Source organism: Myotis brandtii, unplaced genomic scaffold, assembly GCF_000412655.1.
Source record: "Myotis brandtii unplaced genomic scaffold, ASM41265v1 scaffold633, whole genome shotgun sequence".
NCBI classification, from domain to species: Eukaryota; Metazoa; Chordata; class Mammalia; order Chiroptera; family Vespertilionidae; genus Myotis; species Myotis brandtii.
The window spans coordinates 3,998,474-4,011,242 of NW_005370423.1; the positions used below are offsets into that span (position 1 = coordinate 3,998,474).

Here is a 12,769-nt window from a genome sequence, read left to right on the forward strand (position 1 = left end):
CGCCCCGCCCAGGCCTGCTCCTCCAGTGGCCCTGCCCATCACTGCAGGCCCGGGGGGCTGTCCCTGAGCCCCCGTGGCCAGGACAGGGCTCCTATGTGTCCTGCAGGCAATGGGCTCCCATGCCCGGGGCAGCCTGCAGGGGCCGGACGCCAGCACCGGACTGAAGTGCGGGTCTGTGTAGCTGTGGGAAGCGCTGCACCGCACATGGCACCGGGGAGGACAGAGTTTGGGCAGAAGTGCTGGTGGGCGGGGCATCTCGGAAGAAGAGGCTTGGCCGTGACATCTGGCCCACAGGAAGCCGAGGCGGAGGGAGATGCCACCACCAGGCGGGCACAGCGCGTGCCAGAGGGCGGGTGGGAAATGACGACGGTGTGAAGGCGGAGCGCGTGGCAGAGACGGCCCCAGGGAGACACCGAGGGGAGAAGCGGTGCCCAGCGCTCACTGCCACGGAGAAGACCCGCCTCCACCGCCCAGATGGCCCGGCCCGGCCCCAGCCCCCCAGACAGTGCTCAGCTTGTCAGTGAGAGCAGACAGCACCCCACGGGCAAGGAGAAATGTCTAATGAATAAACATTATTTAAGGGGACTGCGTAACGCCATGAATCTTTCAGTGGCAAAACAGCCAAGGACTTATTAAAAAATGTGTGAATTTCATATTTGATTATAAGCCAAGAGCAGCTGAAAGGAGAGCAAGATGGTTGGGGGCGGGGGTTTGACAAGGCGCCAGCCCCCTGCAGACCGGGATTAACGAGGCCGCTCCTCACGGGGCAGGAGTGACGTGGCGGGGAGTCAATCACAGTTCAGCCGCCTGCCATCAGAGCACAGTGAACGTGGCGCACAGTGAATCCAACCAGCACGCAGAGCTGCTGCCCAATCGAGCCGCGACCTGGATGGCCCTCTCGGCACCCAGGCTCTCCAAAGAGAAGCCCACGATGTGCTGGCCGTGGCCAGACAGGACGGCGTGGAGGCACCCCAGCACCACATGGTCCAGAGGAGAAGGCCCCAGCTCTGCAGGGTCTCCCACCCAGCCCCTCGGCCGCCATGCACAGGTGTGTTATGGATACAGGGTCTCCCACCCAGCCCCTCGGCCGCCATGCACAGGTGTGTTACAGCCCAACCCTGGGACACATGGTCGTTACTGAGACCCGTGCCAGCTTGTGGAGGGAGCCTTGTATAGGAGCGCAGTCTGCACTGCATCTCCCACGTGGCCGAGGGGTGGCCTTCCATCGGCTTAGCACAGGCACCATCGCATCTCCTGGTGTCACACCCAAGTCCCAGGGGGGCTGGCCTGCCGGACGTGTCGAGGCCCCTGCCAGGGTGCGGACCAACAGGTGGCAGCCTCCCCTGCCACCCCCCTCCAACATCGAAGCCCTCCGCTTGTCATGCTGGCCCACAGGGGACCCCAGCGACGTGCTTCACCCAGATCCCTCCCCCACTGAGGGCAGGCCGGTGCCCGGGCTGGGATCCTCTCACCCTCAAGCTATCGGCTCAGTCAGTCAGGAGGCAGCGACCCTGAGACCAGCGTGTAGAGGCCAGCGGGCCTGGCTCTGACTGCCCACGAGGCTCACCCACTGAACCCTGGCTTCCTTCTGTGTAAAACGGAGGCGCACCCAGGCTGCCCCACCCCAGGCAATGAGGAGAGGGTGTGCTGAGCCCTCGCCGGACGGACAGTTCAGGGCATGATGTCCTTCCCACGGGAGAAGGTCCAGCACACGCAGGTGACCATCAGAACCCGGCATGGGTCCCCCCGTGAGAAACTGCCCACACAGCCGACGATTAGCGACGCAGCCTCTCACTGGGCTCCAGGGCCCTCGGGGCCTCGGTCAATATTTGCTGAAAATCAAGCACAGCCCTTGTTATGGTTCAATGCAAACACGGAACGAACTCCACAAAGCGCGCCCGGCGCGGGGAGGGAGCGTTACATTGATCTGCAGGGTCCACGGGACAGACGCCGCCTCCTGGCCCCTCTGCCAGTCACAGGGCCGGGGCCCTGCCCGGGGGGCTCTCAGACTCCAGGGCGCCGGTCCTGCCAGTGAACCAGCCCGACACACGTGAAAATGCTGGGCAGGGGCAGAGCGCACGCCGGGCATCACAGAGCGAGCGAGGGCGGGAGCGGGGACACGGGCTGGTGAGAGCGCGGGCTGGAGGCACAGAGCTGGTCGCTCTTGCCCGGCACTCACTGGCAGTTACCTTCCCGCTACCTCCTGCACCCCCATCTCTCACCTGGAAGCAAGTGGAGACTGGGTGTGGGAGGATTCGATGGCACGGTCACTGTCAGGCGCACAGCACGGTGCCTGGCCCAGAGCGGGCTCTCAAACATCATGATCCATCAGCCGCCCCGTAGCAATGACAAAGCCACGTGCCCCAGAAACACAGTTAGGACGCATGTACCTTAGCCCTGGCTCGAGTGTTCAGTGGTTAGAGCATCAGTCTGTGCACCGAAGGGTCGCAGGTTTGATTCCAGGTCCAGGGCATGTACCTGGGTTGCAGGTTGGATCCCTGGCCCCAGTTGGGGCGCATGCAGGAGGCAACCAATCAATATGTTTCTCTCACATCAATGTCTACCTGTCTGTCTCTCTGACTGTATCTCTCTCTCTCTTCCCCTCCCTTCCACTCTCTCTAAAAACCAATGGGAAAAATATCCCTGGATGAGGATTAACATAGAAAAGGAGATTGGAAACGTTGAGGGGGAAAATGAGAGCTCCCAAAAGCATCATTACAGAGAACAGAATGGACCTGTTGGCAATCTGATTACTGACTGAGAGAAAAGGCTTAGCTGGGGTCATAACAATGCGTGTGTATAGAAAAGAAATCGAAACCATTCGCAAGACACTGACTATCAAAAAGACAGTTTATCTTAGGAATGCTTGGTGTTGCCGAAGAAGGAAGTCCAGCAGACGGAACAAAATTTATACAAAGATGGAATACAAGCAATTTCCCCACACTGAAAAATGGCTGAGCATGCCAAACGGAAACAAACACAATCCACACTTCCCAATCAAGAGAGGAAAGTGATACAAGCCTTAGTGATCGAATGTGAGCAGAAAGGGAGTTGGAGAGAAAGGAAACACTGAGGCAAAGGGAATCTACAGAATAAGATCAGAAATGTAAGTCCAAAGAGACCCATCCTATCAACAGCATCATAAACGCAAACAGCCCTGGGTCACTAATTAGAGGACACAGCCTAACAGACTGTCGGTCCTCAACCCAGTGATAGGGTGTTTGCTACCAGACACTCCACCGGAAAAGCCACAACAGAAAGATGCCAAGGGCATTCCCGCACAGCAGGGAACAGGCTGGGACACGAGTGGAGACAGAACGGAACGGAGACAAAAGGCTTCCTAGAGATAAGGAACCCTGTGTGATTGGGACAGGAAAGACTCGCCAAGCAGGTCAGACAGTGATGAACTGTACGTACCTCACAGCAACACGGCCCCCAAAACACACAAAGCAAAACTGACGGAAGGACAAGAAGAAACCGACAAATCCACCATCACGGCCGATTTGATCTCACGGTAGCAGAACCTGTCCTGCAGACGACAGTGACTGCGGACACGGAACTTCGTACCGCTCTGTGCCGAGCTTGAGCTCACAGATATATAAAGAACCACGCGGCTGACCAACAGAAAGGATGCATTATTTTCCAGAAAATGAGGGGTATTTACACTCCACTCCACCTCGAGAACACAATTCCAGAGGCTCGGACACCAGCAAGTAGCACTTTCAGGCCCCAGTGGAATTATATCGGAAACGACAATGAAAAGACCGCTAGGAGCCCAGCCAGGGTGGCTCAGTGGTTGAGCGTCAACCTATGGACCAGGAGGTCACGGGTCGATTCCTGGTCAGGGCATGTGCCCGGGTCCCCAGTAGGGGGCGTGCAGGAGGCAGCCAATCAGTGATTCTCTCTCATCATTGATGCGTCTATCTCTTTCTCCCCCTCTCCCTTCCTCTCTGAAGTCAATAAAATATATTTTAAAAAAAGAAGACCTCTAGGACAAAACTATAGAACATTTTTTAAAATGACACTCCTAAATTACTTGTGTTCAAAGTGGAAATCCTTCCCCCCAAATAAAACATTTAGGACTAAATGAAACCAAAGTTCTACTTACCATCCATTGTGGGATCAACTCAATACAGTATTTGATAAATTCACTTACATAAAAAATAAGGGGCGATGGTGAAAATAGATGAGTTAGTCATACGACTTGAAAAGAAAAGAAAAGTAAGAAAAAAGGTAAAAGGTAGAACACTAGCTGCGGTCAGGACTGGAATGTGGCTGGTGAGGAAGGACGCCCGGAAGACTCCGGCCAGGAGGTGGGGACACGGTGAGGAGGGGAAGTCTGTTCCGTCTCGGGCAGAGGAGTGGGACCTGCTCTCACACACCAGTCGGTACGGCTGGAGCTGCTGGAGGGCGAGGCATGTGCACCGTGGGCACGCCCAGCTGTCTGCACCAGCAGGCGGCTCCAGTGCCCAGCGGAGTCACTGGGACATGTCATGGGCACACCTTGAACAGTGAAGCCCACGGGAGCTGGGAGGTGGGCATGCTGAGCTGGCAAATGGGGGGCAAAGGCACTTGGTAAGGGCACCAACAGAGCCCCTGCAGAATCTCACTCAGGGAGGAAACAAACACCAGCATAAGAAAGATGCGCAAGTCAACAAAACGCAGTTATTTTAGAAGAACCATAAAGCAGATAGATGTCTAGAAAAACAGATGAAAAAAAGATAGCACACTGCCCTTTTGAAAAGACAACATGTGAGCAACCAAGACTGACTAAGCCCGGATAGCCTCTCTCCCCCACCAATCACAACTAAACATTCTGGACGAAATACAAAAGCCATTGCCCAAGGACTTTGAAGGGTTATCAATTCTACAGCAACCACTACAATAAGATTCCATAAATTAATTAAAGTGAAACATACCCCAAAAATCCAAAGACTACACAAGCAGGAAGGGAAATAAAAGAGGAACTAAAAGTAGACAGAACACACAGAAAACAAACAATAAAATGCTAGACCCAAATCCAAACATGTTAATAATTTTATTAAATGTAAATGATCTAGACATACCAAGTAAAACACAGAGATTGTTAGTTTGGAGTTGAGTGTTGGGGTGGGGGGCCCAACTATATGCTGTGCAAACACTTAAGGGAGAAATAATAACCTTATTCCAGAATTTTTAAAAAATGAATATTTTCCCACTCATTTTGTGCCCATATTACCTTGATTCCAAATCTGACAAAACATAAGAGTAACAAACTGACTACAGACCACTATCCTAGCTAATAAAGAAGTAATATGCAAATTGACCATCACTCCAACACAAAGATGGCCGCCCCCATGTGGACACAAGATGGCCAGAAGGGGAGGGCAATTAGGGGCGGCCAGGCCTGCAAAGGAGGGCAGTTAGTGGCAATCGGGCCAGCAGGGGAGCAGTTAGGTTTTGATCAGACTGGCAGGGGAGTGGCTAGGGGGTGATCAGGCAGGCAGGCAGAGGAATGAACTTTCTCCAGGAGAAGGCATGGCCACAGATGCTGGAGACGTCTTTTTCCTACAGGAAAGCTGCTTCCCGCCTCAGTGTTATTGGTAATGAGCTGAGTGGGATTAATTCAAATTGAGATTGAGATCAAAGCCCACACACACACACACACACACACACAGGGTGATCGACACTCCACTTTCAGCAAAGGTGCCTGTGCACAATGCTGCTAAGAGCTGCCCGGGCGGTTTGGATGCATTTGCCCAAAAGCGCAAGCCCAGACTTCCACACGGAAGAACGGAGACTGCCCGGCCGGGCTGTACACACCGGGTGCCTCCCACGGCCCCGTCTCTGCACGTCACTCCGTGCTGTACCCATTTTTCAGAAGCCTGGCGTGTTCTGAGGCCCTTGCCGGGAGGTTTAGGGGGGAGGGCTTACATTTAGACCAGTGGTTCCCAGCGTGGGGCACATGCCCACAGGGGGGAAATTTGATGTTTAAGGGGGGCAATCCGAGAATGAGTTATTAACAGTGAATTTTGCATTTCTTATGGTTCTAGGGGCCTCATATGCAGCCTATAAATATATATTGTGACACATGTATGCATTTCAGTTCTCTATGTTTTGAAACTTTATTTGCTATTTTTTCCTATCACTTCATATTATTGTTTTTTAACAATTTCTTAGTGATTTCTTCCTCAGAACTTCCACTGTCCTTTTATTCTTTTATTTTTCTCTTTCATGCTCTTTGGAAGCTTGTTTAGTCCAAGTGAATGGCCTTTTAGGCTTCCTCCGTGTGAATAGGAGTTCACTTTGTGAATAATGAGAATTCTATGTCACAGGGGCACCAGGATGTTAGAGATGCTTAGGTGGGGCGTGGTAAGACAGGGCTGGGAACTGCTGATTTGGACCCAGCGTCTCAGGGCCTGGATACAGTATCCAAGGGACTCAGCCACTCACTGCCAATGACGCTCCACCGCCAAGCACAGGACATGTTCAAACACGGAACATTCAAATGGACACGGCCGCTGCAGGCCGAGGCTCCTTTCAAAATAAGGCTCATTGTTCCCCCGACCGCCTATTAATAGCTCGAAAAGACATCTGTTCATTTCATCTTTGCAAATGAAGAAATCTTCCCGTCCCTTCCCGACGGGCCGGAATGAAGTCACCGAGGCTGTAGTATACCAAGCACCAGGCGCATTCCCGCCAGGGCTTGCGGCCGACGCTGCCCCGAGCCAGCACCCCAAGGCCCGGGTCTGAGGGGCACGCTCCTTTCTCCAGGACAGACGTCCTTCCACACTCACGCTGCACGAGACCACCGAGGGAGACCCGGTGTCGCCAGCCTCACCCCCTTTTCCCCCAAGACCCCTCTGCTCTGACGGTCGACTCTCCCACCAGATTGACTCCGAGCTTAGCTGTCCTTGGGCTCTGCCAGGGACGGGCAGCTCACCACCTCACAGAGCAACTGCTCTCCTCCTGGAATGTCTATGAAGTTAAACACCCAAAACCCACCTCCCACTCTAGGCCCCATCCTGCTCCAGGGGCTACAGACAGCAGGTCGCATCGTCACCACGACTCCTCTCCAGCTTTCAGACCTGGTAGCAGGGGCCTGCTGGCCCAAGTCCAGACAGGACAACTGAGTCTAGTGATAACGCCCCATGGTGGCTTCCCCTCGGGCCTGAGAAGCAACCAAGTGTCCTGTGTGCCCCGTGCCTCGCCCACTCCTGCAGCAGCACGCCCATGGCACGCCCGTCCTCTGGGAGCCCTGCCCAGTCTCCCCAGGGCCTTTGCCCAGCCCTTCTCCCGGGCAGAGGGAGCAGAGACTGGTCTGGCTGTGCCGGTGCCCAGCCCCCCAGGTGATGGTGTAGGAGCCCAATAATCGCCACCAGAAGGCCCGGCTGGAGCCCGCCCCACAGGATCTCCAGGACAGACGTCCTTCCACACTCACGCTGCACGAGACCACCGAGGGAGACCCGGTGTCGCCAGCCTCACCCCCTTTTCCCCCAAGACCCCTCTGCTCTGACGGTCGACTCTCCCACCAGATTGACTCCGAGCTTAGCTGTCCTTGGGCTCTGCCAGGGACGGGCAGCTCACCACCTCACAGAGCAACTGCTCTCCTCCTGGAATGTCTATGAAGTTAAACACCCAAAACCCACCTCCCACTCTAGGCCCCATCCTGCTCCAGGGGCTACAGACAGCAGGTCGCATCGTCACCACGACTCCTCTCCAGCTTTCAGACCTGGTAGCAGGGGCCTGCTGGCCCAAGTCCAGACAGGACAACTGAGTCTAGTGATAACGCCCCATGGTGGCTTCCCCTCGGGCCTGAGAAGCAACCAAGTGTCCTGTGTGCCCCGTGCCTCGCCCACTCCTGCAGCAGCACGCCCATGGCACGCCCGTCCTCTGGGAGCCCTGCCCAGTCTCCCCAGGGCCTTTGCCCAGCCCTTCTCCCGGGCAGAGGGAGCAGAGACTGGCCTGGCTGTGCCGGTGTCCAGCCCCCCAGGTGATGGTGTAGGAGCCCAATAATCGCCACCAGAAGGCCCCGACTGGAGCCCACCCCACAGGAGCCTGAGCTGGGAGAGGCTGCGGGGCGGGGGGGGGGGGACCACAGCTCATACCTCCTGGGGAGAAGGAGGCAGGTGAGAGAGGACCTGCGGGCACTTCCCTGCAGCCTCCATTCTGCACCCCTTTCAGAGCCTGGGGGGACCCTGAGAGCACAGGCCCAGTCTGCCACTGGGCTGTGAGAGAAAGCAGAGGCCCCGCCTCCAGCCTCATTACCCTCCTCCCTCCCCCAGCTCTTGGGCCACAGCCGAGCTGCTTCCTTCGGCCCCTGGTTCCCCAGCACACAGCGGGATTGTCCAGCCGCCCAGGCGCCCGCACAACTGAGGGGACAAGGCCCCGCTGTTCCTGGAGACAAGCGGTCAGCTTCCTACCCCCCGAAAAAAGGGGAACTGTGTCCCTGGGGAAGGAGTGGAGGGGGAGGCAGGGGAGGCCCAGGCTGGGCTGTGAGCATCCCTCTCACGGTGTCTTCCCGCCCCATCCCTGGATCAGGGGGACTGTGTCCCCTTCTCCCCCCCCACCACACACACACAGAAAGACCGAGGGCTGAGGAAGTTGTCACCCGGACTCTTGTCCTCAGGGACTGTCATCTGTGACATGTTTATGAGGAGGTTTCTGAGTGGCCTGTTCATAGACTGAGAGAGCCCCCTTTGGGACAGGTGATGCCCACGCCTCCTCAGAGGGCATCCCCTCTCCAGGGTCCCCCCACAGAGCGGCGGAGGCAGCCGGGCACCCCACAAAGCAGGGCAGGCCCAGCCTTGGGCCTATCGAAGGAGTGAGAGGCACGCCGTTAGCTCTGGTTGTAATGTAACAAGTCCAATTTTACAAATAAGAGTGAGTTTTCCCAGGCTATTATTTCTAATTATGCACTTACATCCATTCGCATTATGCGGCTGATGAAATGTTAATACCAAAGGCAATTTTCTGCCGACGGGCGGCATGGAGAAGAGCTTTCTCTCCGTGACGAGTCAATATTTTTGGAAATAATTAGCCGGTTGCTCAGCTGAGTCTGTGCTGACGAACCACTGGCGCGTCGACGCGGCCCCCAACCCGAGCCGCTCAGAGGAGAAACCCCGACGGGGAGATGACGGGGTCCCAGGCTCCCGGAACTGAGTGGGGACCCCGGGTGGCGCCCCGCTGGCTGGTGGGACACCTTCGCCTTGGCCCCCTGTGCCAGGGCTGCGTCCTGTGATTCTGTCACTAAACTGCGCCAGCGCCCAGACTTCCCACCTGCAGACGGGGTGAGGACAGTCCGTCTCAAGGCCGCGCGCTCCTGCCTCCGTCCACTCAGCTGTTCGAGACGTGGTTCCACCGCCGGGGGCTCAGTGATGGAGCGTCAGCCCAGGAACCAGGAGGTCACCAGTTCAATTCCCATTCAGGGCACATGCCCGGGTTGCGGGCTTGATCCCCAGTGGGGGCCATGCAAGAGGCAGCTGATCGATGATGTTCCTCTCTCATCAATGTTTCTATGTCTCCATCCCTCTCCCTTCCTCTCTCTCTCTAAAAAAAAAAAAAAAAAAAAATAAAAACTTAAAAAAAAAAAGCAATGGTCCCTGCAGGTCTGCTCTGCTGGGCACACAGTGAACACGCAACAAATGGTGATGATGGCGAGGAGGGCGAGGGGGAGGAAGTGAGGGAGGGGAGGGCAGAGAGCAGAGTCTGCCCTTTCCTGTTCGCCCGTAAGAGGCTCAGGGTGCCTCCGCCCCCTGCCTTTGTGTGGACCACTCAAGCCTGCACACACGTGCCATGTGCAGGCACACGGTCCACGCACACACGCACATTCCCACACACCCCCGCTGTCTGCTCACACCGGCTGCCACTCACTGTTCGTGCACGCACACGCTGTCTGTGCACACACACGCAGGCATGCGTCTGCACCCGGGAGTGCTGTCTGCACACGCACACGCACATAAACACACTCCACCCATGTCTTGCGGGCTCCCCTGGAAGGCTGGCCCGCCAGGGGGAGGAGACGGGGGCCGGTGTGAGCAGGTGCCCACCCCAGACCGTCCTTCAGGAGACAACACGCACAAGCAAGAGGCAGGGTTGGCACAGCGGGGCGGGACTAGGCAGCCTTCCTCCAGGTCCCTCCCGGGCCCAGAGACAGCAGCGAGCGTGGGAGGCAGCTTCCCCTGGGAAGCCCCTCAGGTGTATCAGGTGCACCCTGCCATTGTCCTTCTTCCCATGAAGCGTCCCCAGCTCTGTCACCTCCCAAAGCTGCCACCCTCACCTGGCCACCTGGCCTCCCTCCAGCCACACCCGGCTGGGAGGGCTCTGGAAGCCACGGCTACACCCCAGGCCCCTCCTACCTCGCCCAGTCTTCCCAGGGCCCCCCAGGGAGCTCCCACACTGCCACAGCGTACCCACGCAGCCCCCCGACAGCAGGGGCCTTGGAGGCTTGCCCAGCGGGGCTGAGTCCCTGCACATCACGTCTTTAAAAGCCAACAAGCGAGATCGAAACGAGACAAAGCCTCATGCCCCCCTCTCCACCCTCGGAGCCCTGGGCCCGAACCGGCAGGACGGGTGCTGGCTCTCTGGGGAGGGCAGGGGCCGAACCACAGAGGACGGGGGCCCGGCCAGGCGTGCCTGCCTCCTGGGCTCTCCGAACCTTGGGGCCTCTTCCCAGCACAGACTCCCATTCAACGGGCTTCTTTCTTTCTTTTCTTTGGGAATGGAAAAATGACATTTTGAAACCATTTTTGAAACATTTCTGTGAAAAATTACCTTAGGTCCGAAGCATCAAAGACATTTTGCAAACAAAACCAGGGCACTTTGTGGCTGGCGACTGCCCGGCTTAAGCCCCCAACCAGCGGGCTCCAGTCAGCGCCCACACCCACCTGGAACTGCCGTCCTGGGGGAGGCAGGGCCTGGCTCCAGGGCCCGGGGTGGGGGAACCAGGTAATCACTTGTGTGCAAAGCCATGGTCACCCCTGGCTCCCCGGGCACAGTGACCTTCCATCAACTTCGACTGGAACAGGAATCTGCCATCACTCGGCCTTGATTGGACCAAATCCCATTGGAAAAGGGCGGGTAGAGGCCATAAAACCCCAGGGTTGATATGAAACCACTGACATTTCACAAGCCGAGCACGCTGGCAGCTGCCAGTCCAGCGGCAGGAGGAGCCCCAAAGGGGCAAGTGAGGCGTGAAGGTCACGGAAACGCCAACGCCAGGCAGCCTCTCCCAGGACCGGACATCGGCACCGAGAGGCGGGGCCTCGACGCCAGGGCCCGGCCTGCTCAGGCAGCGGTCAAAACCCCGCACGGCGACCCTGTCCCTCCTGGACCCCCAGGTAGTGCACGTGCCAGGGGAGCCCATCGGGAGAGACGCGCTGATCTCCGGGGCCTCCCAGGCACTTGGGGCTCCGCAGCCAGAGAGGATGCTAAGGCCGGAGCCCGAGCCTGTCCCGTCCCCTCCACACTGCGCCCGCTGTGGCCCCAGGGGAAGCGGGGCCCTCTGACGGGGCGCTGAGGCTCAGCCTGGTGTGCTGGAGAAATCCACCAAGGGCCCCAGGCGTGGACCACCGGGTGCTGCCCGAACTCGCAGTGCCAGGGCCCAGCGCTCTGCACCCATCCTGGTGCCCTGGCCCATGAAGCAACACTTCAGAGGCTGGCCGGCTGCTTACAGACACCTCTGCCCCCACAGCACCTGCCCTGGGACCTCCACCGCCATCTCGTCAAGGGGAGACCTCTCCGGGGGTCCCAGGGGAACACGGGAGCGAGAACCCTGACCCTCCGGCCACGCTCTGTCGTTCTCAGCCAGCCCATTTTCTTTCTTTCTTTTTAAAAAATACATTTTATTAATTTCAGAGAGGAAGGGAGCGGGAGAGGGAGAGAAACATCAATGATGAGAATCACTGATCAGCTAGCTGCCTCCTGCACACCTCCTACTGGGGATTGAGCCCGCAACCCAGGCATGTGTCCTGACCGGGAATCGAACCCGTGACCTTCTGGTTCATAGGTCGACGCTCACCCGCTGAGCCACACGGGTTGGGCTTAGCCAGCCCGTATTCCAATCTCCATCCTCACCATGAAGGTGAAGACAGCAGGCGGGGAAATGACAGAGGCTTCTCTCAAACAGATCGATCCGCTCCGATCCGTCTGGCTCCAGCCTCTTAATTCTCCATAATGTCAAAGCAATTCTGGGTTAAGTACAAAGTCTGTCCTCCACTAAATTAAACGAATAGATCTAGTGGGAAATAAACCCCTGAGTGTACTGGGAATATTAAAAATTAAAAAATAAACTCTCCGCGGGCCTGTAAGATTTACTCGGGCAAATGACTAAATAAATAGCACGCACAGAGGCGGTAAGAAAATCCATTAGGGGACACTCAGCGCCACAGGTCACCTCCCGCCAATAACACCAGCCCCCCGAGCGCTCAGCTTCAAGGACGCCGGCCAGACTCCACCCTGAAGACCCCGCCTGCATCGACACAGCAAGACCGCAAGGCTCAGGCTATAGTGCCATGGCCCCTGCTAGGTGATCTCAAATCCAGGCCTCCCGCCAGGCTGGCGTGGCTCAGGGCTTGAGCACTGACCTATGCACCAGGAGGTCACCGGTTCGATCCCCAGTCAGAGCACATGCCTGGGTTGCGGGCTTGATCCCCATCAAGGGGCGTACAGGAGGCAGCCGATCGATGTTGATGTTTCTCTCTCATTGGTGTTTCTCTCTCTCTCTAAAAATCAATGAAAATGTATTTTAAAAAAACACAAAACAAGCCTCCCATTCACCCTCTTTGTGGGC

The 12,769-nt window shown here is 57.0% G+C and overlaps 1 long non-coding RNA gene across 1 annotated transcript; it reads left to right on the forward strand.

The window, feature by feature from the left end:
• The first annotated feature begins 1,004 nt into the window (after window positions 1-1,004).
• Window positions 1,005-9,424, forward strand: LOC106723737. Its single transcript, XR_001359450.1, has 3 exons — window positions 1,005-1,014; window positions 3,784-3,829; window positions 9,392-9,424. It is a non-coding gene; the product is annotated as an uncharacterized LOC106723737 (long non-coding RNA).
• The last annotated feature ends 3,345 nt before the right edge of the window (window positions 9,425-12,769 follow it).